The sequence below is a fragment of the Arachis stenosperma genome, chromosome 3 (assembly GCF_014773155.1).
Source record: "Arachis stenosperma cultivar V10309 chromosome 3, arast.V10309.gnm1.PFL2, whole genome shotgun sequence".
NCBI lineage: Eukaryota > Viridiplantae > Streptophyta > Magnoliopsida > Fabales > Fabaceae > Arachis > Arachis stenosperma.
This window is the reverse complement of record NC_080379.1, coordinates 93,106,125-93,117,702: the sequence shown is the minus strand read 5'-3', so window position 1 is coordinate 93,117,702 and position 11,578 is coordinate 93,106,125.

Sequence of the window (11,578 nt, the reverse complement as noted above, 5' to 3'; positions counted from 1 at the left end):
TCAAACTATATTTAAATAAAGATGTCAACTCTAACATGGACAAATTCATAAATCAAATTGGAAAGACAAATAAAAAGAACATTAAACCTGTGATTTGAAGAAGATGAAAGTATTCCTAAGTTCTAAAAATCCTAATCCTAAATCCTAAGAGAGAGGAGAGAACCTCTCTCTCTAAAACTACATCTAAACTAAGAAAAGTGAAAATAACTGGCCATCCCTGAATGGATGCATTCCTCCACTTCATAACCTCTAATATGGACCTCTTGGACTTGGATTTGGGCCAAAAAGGGCTTTAGAAACCGCTAGGAGCATTTTCTGTAATTTCTGGGGCGTGGCGTCTGTCACGCGTCTGTGTGGGTCACACGGTCGCGTCATCTGGAGTTTTCCTTATCACGCGTTTGCTTTGATCATGCGTCCACGTCATCTGTGTTCTGCTTAAGGCGTGCGGTCGCGTCAGTCACGCGTTCGCATCGCTCCCTTTAGCGCGAACCATGCGTTTGCATCGTCCATGCGGACGCGTCACTGCCAATTTCTCCAAAACTCTAATTTATGCTTTTCTTTCGTTTTAGTATGTTTTCTTTCCATCCTTTAAGTCATTCCTGCCTTAAAAGCTCTGCAACTACTCAACACACAAATCACGACATCGAATGGTAATAAAGGGTAATTAAAATAATTACTTTTAAAGCATAGAAAATATGTATTTCACATAAATCACATAATAATGAAGGGAAAGCAAAACTATACAATTTCCATGAATAAGTAGGTGAAGGGTTGAATAAATCACTTAAATTGAGCACAATATATATCATAAAATATGGGTTTATCAACCTCCCCACACTTAAACAATAGCATGTCCTCATGCTAAATCCAAGATAAAGAGTAAGGTAAAGTGGTGGAATCTCATGCAATGCAATCTATCCTAGATGCAACTACCTAAATGAGTCATGAAAATCTAGTTATTATTCACCTATATATAAAGCTTTACATGTAGTTAAATTAATTCACATTCTCAAGGAATCATATACGCATAGCCAACCTTAGATAATGTTAAAGCACTTTTACAATTGAGATGGGAAAAAATATTTTTCAAACTTGCAAGACAATTAACAATAGAGGTAGAGATATATGGTGATGAGCTATTGAATCCTCACTGGATTTTGTGTTTACTCTCTAGTCACTCAGTGTTTATTGGGTTAATCACTCTATTCTTCTTTTTATCATTACTTTCTATAACTTTGTTCTTCATCTAACCAATCAACAATTATAGCATATAGAGATACAAAAATCATGAGGTCTTTTCAAGGTTATAATGGGGCCAAGGTAGAGGTAAGGATATATGTATAAGGCTAAGTGAACTAATAAGTGTCTAAGATCTCACATAACATACATACTTTTACATAAATAAAAGTTTCTTAACCTTCTTGCCCAAATTTTTCCACTTTGTATTGCAAACTCATGCATTTAAATTTAACTTTGTCCCATGTGCATTGATTCTTCTTATTTTGTGTTTGGGGAATTTTTGTATCCCCTTATTGAAAATAAATTTTTTATATATATATATATATATGCACATGGTGACTTTTAATTGTTTTGATTTCACATGAGCATGCTTCCCAAAATTTTTAAATAATTTATTCGATTTAAATTCCTATTCTTTTCTATCATCCTATGTTCCCATAAAATTCCCCACACTTGAATGTTACACAATATCTATCTTAAGCTAACCAAGCATTCAACTTGGGATTTTTATTTTGTTTTTCTGCTTAAGGCTAGTAATGTGGTTATAAAACAGAAGTGGATTAAAAGGCTCAAGGGGGCTAACAATGATGGCATAAAAGGTAGGCTTTATTTGGGATAAGTGAGGAAAAATTCAAATGATGGCCTCAATCACTTTCTTAGTATGTATCTATATTCTATAATCGGACATATAGATTAAAGCAAAGCAAAGAACATCAGAATAAAAAAAGAAGGGCGAATCACATAGGAATAAAAATTATGGTTTGAATGTAACCATACAATTAAGCTTAAAACTCTCAGGCTGTGTGTTCTCAAGCTCATAAACCATATATCAGTTATGTATGTCATGCAAGTAGAAATTAAGAGTTTCCATTATTCTCAATATAAAATTTATTTGGGTGGCTTTAAAGTTTTAGTGTTCCTCCTTGATGAAATGTTGTTAACTAACTAACATGTAATGCTATATATACAAGGGGTGTGGGTTGTTTTGATTCTGTTAAAGTCTCTAGCTTACTTCCTTTTTATTTTCAATTTTAAACCAAACTTATCATATGCTAAAAGGGTAAACTATACTAATTAATCCACTTAATATATAACTAGTAAACTAAGGTGCAAATCAAGCTAAAATATCCAGGATATTATACAGCCCAAAGTGCATAATGCAAAAAGTACAATAAAAGCAAGAGGGAAATGTGCAAAAATATAGAAAATAGATAAAATAGATAAGAGTCTGTAGTGGTTCACAAAAATAAATAGATGGCAGAGATGGCGACCTCCTCACACTTAAAATAAAGCATCGTCCTCGATGCTCACTCAAGTTGGGTGTGAAGGAGTGTCATCACTGGGAGGATGGGCTGCTGGAGTCTCGGTGGTGGTCTGAGGATCTGCAGGCTGGATGAAGGTAGGAGGATCTGTCTGTTGCAGAGGAGGCTTTGACTGGATAGGAATCTTGGGATCTGTGGCCTGTATCTGGTGTGGCTCCTCAGGATGTGGCGCAGCCTGCTCCGGACCTGCCTGCTCAGCCTGAGTGGGTCTCTCCTCCTCATGAGCTCTCGCCTCTGCCTCAGAGGTGTCAGAAGGGGTGTCAGGCTCTGAGGGGATGTCGCCACCAGATCTGATCAATAGCATGAGGTGTTCGAAGTGCCGCTTGTTGCGACGCTCCAAACGGTCTAAGTGGGTGAAGAGTCGATGCACCAAATGGTAAATAGGCTCAGGAGCAGCTAGAGGTGCAGTGGGCGGGGCAGGTGCAGCAGTGGAAGAAGAGGGGACAGCTGAAGGTGTGGCTGTCTCATCAGAAGCAGTAAGGAATGAAGGTCTGTAGCCTAAAGCCAGAAAGTTCCTGCTGTGAGGAATGATCTTCTTATAGTCCGCAGCAGGTGGCTTCTCATCAGCATCCTCCCAAGGCATGTCAGCTCGATGGCCTAGCTGGGTGACCAGATAGGGGAAGGGAAGGGTGCCTCTGATATGGACCCTGGCCATATAGTGCCGAATGAATCGTGGCAGGTACAGGTCCTTACCCTCCATCACACACCAGAGGAGGGTGATCATAGTAGCAGACAGCTCTGTCTCATGAGTGCTCGGCATAATAAAGTTACTCAGGATCTGGTGCCAGAGCCGAGCTTCATCATTCAAGTATATCCGCTTGATTCCTTTAGGCATGGTGGTGTTCTTACCCATGACCCATGGGACAGTAGGGTCAAGGGCTATCTTCTCCTTGACAGCATCCCAGTCAAATCTCAGAAAGCGCATGTCTTCTTCAACCTTTTGGTAACCATCAGGCTGATCTGACTTAGGCTGAAGGTGCATAATATCCTCAATGGCCTCTTTAGTGACTAGTATCTGTTTCCCTCTGAGGTACACTGCATCTAGGGAAGTCTTGAAATAATTGTAGTAAAACTCTCTTAACCAGGAATCATTTACCTCAATCAAGTTTCTCTCCAAGAAGAACCAGCCTCTTTGTTTGATCTGATCGGAGGTGTACTGCTATAGTTCTTCTGGAATTTTCAAAGTCCTCTCCAGGTACAGATTTCTGGAGGTAGTAAACATTGGAAACTTCAGCTCACAGTATCGGTTTGCAAACTTAATTGGATCATTGGCAGGGAGGAGCTGGTCAGCCTTCTCCTGCGTAGTAAAGTTTTTCTCCCACCAGGAATCATCATGTAAAATGCCAAGGATGGAACCAGAGGATTCGCCTCTTTTCTTTTTGCCAGTGGTAACTTTGCCCTTTCCCCTGCCTTGAGAGTCAAACATCCTGAAAAATAGAATTTCCAAGATATAATTGAAGAATAAAAGCAGGAAAACAAGTAGGCAAAAAGGATAATAGCAATATAGGCATAGAGTGGGAAAAGAGCAAGAGAAGCGAGAATCGAGTGAAAGATGTGAGTATTCTGGATTGTGTTTAAGGAAAAAGTCTGAAAATAAAAATGACAATCCAAAATACATGCTAAGTGGAATTCATGTTAATAAAGAAAAGGCAGTAATCATGCCTTGAATTAGAAGGTTAAAGTAAGTAAAGGAAAACAGAAGGGAGAGATTTTGAAAATTAAAATGGTTAAGAAGGAAAGAGGAAGTTAGAAAGTTAAAGAGTGAGTTGGTGAAAAGATGGTTAAAATTAGTGGCATGAGAATGGTTTCCTAGGTAACAATAAATTCACAAAGTAAAAAAATAAATCACTGATATTCAAGCAGGGATAACAGGGTATTGATGATGATTCATATAGATATAGGAGTAGTAAAAAGTAAAATCAGATCATCAATAAACCAATTTATTAACCAGGAAATCAAAACTAATAAGAATGCTGGCTCGTGCATTCAAGAATTGGTTTGGTATTCGTGGAGTAGTGCAAAATAGAGAATTGCCAAAACTAATACTTGAATGTAAAAAGGAAACAATTTGCAGAAAATTGGGCAGCATTCCGGCTAAAATTGGATGTTTCCGAAAAATAGATAGTAAGAACAGTTCATATGAATTGAAATAAGGCTGCACAAATAGCAAGAATAAGAAAGAGCAGTGTAACAGCAGCATGAAACAGTTAAGCGCAGCATATGAACAGTATTAACATCACAGCCAGATTAAAATTACAGAACAGATAAACAGATAACAAGAACAGAGCAATTATTAGGCCTAAATCTACTAACCACATCCTAGGTACCTAACCACCTAGAATCCACTACGAACATGCATCTCTATCTAGCCTATTCGGAATAAAAATTGGAAAACGAACTTAATGAGTCGCAAGGAGGAATCGCCGTATGGCGGAACCTGGTGCGGAAAGGGCAATGAAATGGAACAGAGATGAGGGCAGAGATGTGGTGATGCATTGTGGCGGCACCGGGAGGATCACGGCGGTGCGGCGATGGAGCAGGGTCGGTGGTAGGGTGCAGGATAGGGTTGAGGGGTATGGTTGAGAAGAGGGGGTTAGGGTTGGGGTGGTGGCCGGCGAAGGTGGCTGCGGCGGTCGGAGGCTTGCGGTGGTGGAGCAGTGGCGGAGGTGAGAGAGAAGGAGGGAAAAGAAAGAAGGAGGAGAGGGGATGGGTAGGTGTCACGGCGGGGTCTGGGGGTGGCGTTGTGGCGGCGGTCTTGGAGGTCGGAGGTGGTCGTTGGGGGTGGCTGGGGGTGGTTGAGGGAGAGAGAGTTGCAGAGGAGAGGAAGAGGGGTTGGGGTTTGGGTTGCGCGAAGGGTAGGGTTTCGCGTGACTTGGGGTTAGTGATCGCGAATCCACGTGAACGCGTGGAGGACGCGATCGAGTGACTAGGGTGAAATGGGGTTGACGCGGATGCGTGGTTGACGCAATCGCGTATGTTAGGGGAAAGATGGGTAACGCGGACGCGTAAAGAACGCGAACGCGTCGCTGGTATTTGTGCTAGACGCACGATTCCAGCATCATTTCAGCACAACTCTCTGTCTAATATAGGGGGTCATAATATCCGCGCAACGCAATCACGTCACTCACGCTTTCGCGTGGGACGGGTGTTGTGTAAGTGACACATTCGCGTCAGGGACGCGTACGCGTGGATTGTTTTGTGCGCATCGCACACCAGCCGTACGATTCCAGCCCAACTTTCTGGGCGTTGGATCTTTACGCCGATATCCAGATCACGCATTTGCGTGAGTGACGCGGACGCGTGGGAGGTATTTTCTGCAACTGACACGATCGCGTGGGGCACGCGGTCGCGTGGAACAATTTGTGCCCAAGGCACGCCTCCAGCTTTGTTTTAGCGCGACTTTCTGTTCACTTTCATTTTTCTTTTAATGCACTTGTGGCGCGGACGCGTCATCGACGCTGTCGCGTTGCGTGCTTTCGCTCTTTCTTTTTACGTGGTATGCAGAATGCAGAATGCAATGAATGTTATGCAAAAATTCCAGGTTCAAAGAAAATTCAAAAATAGAGTAGAATGGAGAAGGAATGATCATACCAAGGTGGGTTGTCTCCCACCTAGCACTTTTAGTTAAAGTCCTTAAGTTGGACATTTGACGAGCTTCCTGCTATGGTGGCTTGTGTTTGAATTCGTCCAGAAATCTCCACCAGTGTTTGGAATGCCAGCATCCTTCGGGGTCCCAAACAAGGCACATAAAACCTTTGAGTACTTTCAAACAGGTTTCCAGGCTCCCGGGGTGTTGAATATCAGAAGAGATTCCAGGATCCCAAACTCTACTTTTACTGCCATTTTTATCTTGATCTGCATTTTTCCAACCGGGTGATAAGTAATCTGAATTCTCACTCCAGTGACCAAACAGCTTCGAGATCCTTTCAATTGAGCTTGACACCAATCCTTGTACCTCAATTTGAAGTGTGAAACCTCATTGAATCTTGCATACCAGCGCTGAGTTCGAGTCATTTCCCTTTTGCTCTTAAAGCTGTAGAGAGCTCTAAGCTGGCCATCTGTCTCAAGCAAACCATATTCAAGTGGAAAATTGAAGATAAAGGTCAAGGATTTTACCCACTTGAAGTTTGTGTTGGGTGGTAATGGCCTTGGGATAGGTGTTTTCTGTGGTTCTGCAAGCTATACAACCTTGTGGTCTTCTATGAATTCATCCACTTCTTTGCAAATTTCTTCCATTTCAACCATGTCTTGATCAAAGTCTTCGATATCTTCCTCATCACTTGAGTCATAACTGGGAGGTTGAGAAAAGTCAACTTCTGCATCACCTTCGTATTCACTTGGAGAGGATTCTTCTATCTCAAAGAATTCACTTACAGGTGTAAGTTCATTACTAAGAGAACTTGACTTGTGATCATCATCATCAAGGAAACTTGTGTTTTGGGTTATTCCGTCCAATTCCTCATAAGATGCATGCTTTGGGGGTTGTGCACTATCCTCCCTAGCATCAATTGTAACGTCCTTGACGAAATTCTCCACAACTCTGGATTCCTGCAGAGGTTCGGCGTCTCCTAAATCTTCAACCAACTCTTCTTCTTCTACAATGACAACTTCCTCTACTTGTTCTAGTACGAAGTTATGCTCTATACTGTCCACTGGAGTATCAAGTATTTCCTTCATGCTACGTTCTTCATTAGATTCTCCACATGATGCCATGGGGATTTTTTGAGTATCTGAACGTCTAGAAGATAATTGATTTATTGCTTGCTCCAGTTGATGAAGGGTTGCATGAAATTGGTCTATTAATTCTTCGAAGCGAACCTGTGATTCTTGGCTTGATGGATATGGACATGGTGCATAGGGGAGTGGTGGTTCTTGGGAGTAATTGGATTGGTGTTGGGGTGGATAAGGATCATATGGTGGCGAATGGTGAAAATAAGCTTGTGAGTGTGGTGGTTCGAAGTTATGTTGAGAGGATGGTCTTGATAAACCCCGATTTCGTGGTTTATTTTGTGCTTATTTTGGGGAATTTATTCACCTTTTCCCACATTTATTCAATGAAATAGCATGGTTTTATAATTCTCCCTTGAATTGTGCATAAATGTAAAAACATACTTTTTAGGCCTTAAATTGGTGATTTTAATTCACTTTAACTCCATTCGATGCCTTGATGTGTTTGTTAAGTAATTTCAGGTTCATAGGGCAAGTATTGGATGGAAGAAATGAGGAGAAAAGCATGCAAAGAGGAGAATGCATGAAGAAACAAAGATTTGGAATGCACCAATGGACGCGCACGCGTACAAGGCGCGCACGCACAAAAGTGGTTTTCCATAAGGACGCGCACGCGTACATACCGCTTACGCGCGGATTGGGAATTTTCCAGCGACGCGCACGCGCACATGCCGCGCGCGCGCCGATACTCTTACATGGCCCACTTAAAGGCAAATCGCTGGGGGCGATTTCTGAGCTGCCCAGGCCCAAATCCAACTTGTTTCTGAGTGTATTTCATGCAGAATTGAAGTCCAAGCAAGGGGGGAGCAATTAGTTGTAGGTATAGCAACATGTAGTTTAGTTTTCTAGAGAGAGAAGCTCCCTCTTCTCTCTAGAATTAGGATAGAATTAGGTTAATCTTTAATAGATCCATGTTAATTTCATGTTTTCATCTTGTCTCCTCTATGATCTCTTGTTTCTACTACTTGACTCTCTTAGTTTCCATGTTAATTTACCTTTTATGCTTTCTTATGTTCAAGGATGCTCATGTTGAATTTGATTTACAATTAATGCACTTTAATGTTTGATGTTTCTTTTATTGACAATTTGAGTTGTGGATTTACTTTTCTTGCTATTTGTGGTTGCCAGATTTCCATTTCTTGCACTTTTAGTAAGCTTTTCTTTGTTACCCACCAAGTGTTTGACAAAATGCTTGGTTGGGCTTTAGAGTAGATTTCGAGCATTCTTGGCTTGGAAAGAGTAATTAGGCAATCTTGAGTCATGAAAACCCCAACGTATGTTGATAATCTAGAATTGTTAGCTAGTATTGTTTCCATTGACGCTAATCTTTTGCTAATTTAATTAGTAAGTTGGTTAGGACTTTTGGATTGAGATTAGCTAGTCTCATTAGACTTTCTCTCATGGAAGATAATATGATACCTTCTTCCAATGTTAGAGATGACGTAATGAGATAAATTCTTGTTTATATTTGTGATATGATTGATTATCTTGTTTAACTTTCTCTCGATGTGTGAGTTAACAAAATAAGGTGAATTAATCATTGCATGGCTAGGATAGAAAGCCTATGATCTCAATTCAATGCCATGAATGTCTCTCTTCTTTAATTGCTTCCTTAAATTGTTTGCTTGATTTACTTTCCTTGCACATTTAAATTTCCTTGCCCGATCACCAATCAAACCTCTTCTTTTACCCCTTCATAGCCAATACGCATGCACTCCATTGTTTCCTAGGGAGACGACCCGGAGTCCAAATACTCCAGTTATAAACTCATTTGGGGTTTGTTATTCGTGACAACACCAATATTTTTTGATTGAGAGGAATCTTTGTTGGTGTAGAACTATACTTTGCAACGAGAATTCATTCATTCGAGGAAAATTCTATACCATACAAAAGTTCATCTCATTATCAAAATGGCGCCGTTGCCGGGGAGCCAATGGTGCTATGTTATTGGCTATTGTAAATATTGTGAATAGCTTTATCTTGGGTTTATTTGTTGATTTTTGCTAGTTTTTGGATCTAGTCTTCTTCATTTCTTATTGCTCTTTGTTTTTTTTATTATTTTCTATTTCACTATGAATTCTCACTTTGGCTATGAGTGTAGCTCAAACTATGTTGTAGGAAATGAAAGCTTCAATGAGGATGTGCATCAAGGAATTGGAGATCAAAGGTGGGAGGAGCCTCAGACATTTGATCAACCTCCATGGCAACAACCTCCACCAATGCACTATGAAGAAGAGCCGTTCTATGATGTATATCGATCCAATGGCTATGGTGAATTCCCTTGTGACTTCCAAAAACCACCACCATATGCCTATGAGTCATATCCTCAATATAGCCACACGTCATACTCACAGGCCTCATACCACCATTCACCTCCATATGACCATAACCCATACACACCATATCAACCACCATTAGAATCACATGTAGAACAACCACCATCCCAATACCAATACTCTCAAGAACCACAAATTCCACATACACCACCTCAAGAACTCCACCAATATGAACCACCTTCCGATTACAACAATCTTCCCCTAATCGATGAATTTTCTCTTCCAACACCATCTCCTGATGAAGCCTTCATGTTAGTACTTAGAGACCTTGAATCTCGTATTTTAAGGCGACAAGAGGAGGATGAAACCTAGTTCAAGGAGTTAAGAGTAAGGGTGGCCGGCATAGTAGAAGCCATGAGTCACCTAACATCTCACCTAAGCTCATGCGCCATAAGTACTCCCATTGTTGAATATGGAGAAACCACCAAGGAGCTTAGTGAGGATATAAACTTGGAACTCCATGGTGAGGAAGGAGAATTGAAGCAAGAAGCGCAACAAGAGGAGAAGATGGAAATTAGCGAACAAAAGGAAGTAATGGGCGGATGTTTAGGATATGTTGAGTACATAAAGGAATCTCTAGTTGAGGAATCCTCTTCCAAAGAGTGTGGAGGGAATATCAAAGAGAAGAGCAATGTTGCGGGAGTAGACAATGAGTTAAAGGAGATTGATCGAGAAGTGGATTCCATCACTAGTGATTTTTTGCCCACCTTGATCAATTCCTTTGACGATCCTGTTGAACCTTCCCCCAGTAGATTGGAAAGCAAGGGTGGGGAGGACATGCAACCTCCATGGCCTAGTGCGAGTGAAGAACTGGAAGAAGTGTTCCAAGCAACAAACTCTCCTACCTATGATGATTCTGAATCAACATATGATCCTTTTGAGTTCGAAGAGTCCTTCCCCAAATTGCTTAGACTTGATGATGAGGTAGATTTCACTAGACCTCCTGTCTACGATGAGAGTGATGGGGAAGAAATAGAACAAATTGGTGAAGAGGAATGTAAACTTGGGAGAGCTTGGCATGAGGAGGAACTTGAAGAACCTCGCCAAGTGGTGGAAACCTCTAGAAGGGGATGGACGGGAGTAGAACATGCTTTATCACGACCTTTGGGAACTCCTCCACCTAGTTCATCATCCAATCCTCCGTTTGAGTGGGTAAAACTTCTAACTCTCAGCTTTATTATCCCACTTGAGTATGGTTTGCTTGAAACGGATGGCCAACTTAGGGCGCTTTGTGGAATTAAGCAGAAAAGGAGGATGTTTAGTGGTTGGCGTTCTAAATCTAGGCTCATTATGGTGGAAAGCTCAAAATTAGAGAGCATGGATTGGTGTAATGCTAAATTAAATGGGTCTAGGAGAGTAGTTTGGTGCTTCAATGAGAATTCTGTTTTCTCGTCGCCCGGACAAAGTCAAGACAATCAACTAGAAGATGGGTGCGAGGACAAGATATGGGATCCTGGATTATGCTATGATAGTCATTCTCGGGAGCTCACGTCTTGGAAAGAACCTCACCAAAGCGTAACGAAGAAGGTTGGAACTTCTAATAACCGATTGAAGAACAAGCACTTTTGGAGGTTCAAGGATGGATACAAGCATAAGCCACCTTGACAAGAAACCTCCCAATGTCCAACTTAAGGACTTAAACTAAAAGTGCTTGGTGGGAGACACCCCACCATGGTAAACTCTTTCCATTCTCTTGTAGATATAATCAATGAATGAATTGGGTTCCATTATATATAGTTTCTTTACTTCTTGGTATATTTTTCTTTGTTTACTAAGGTGTTTATGCATTCTATGCTTTAATAAGGGATGAATTTTTGAATTTAGTTTTTGCTTGAATCGCAAGTTTTCTCAAGTTGTTTGAAAAATGCCCCTATGTTTCAAAATGTACTTAATCTTGCACCTTAGCTTGTTTTAGAGTTTTAGAAAAGGATGGAAAGTTATGAGGTCTTTTGA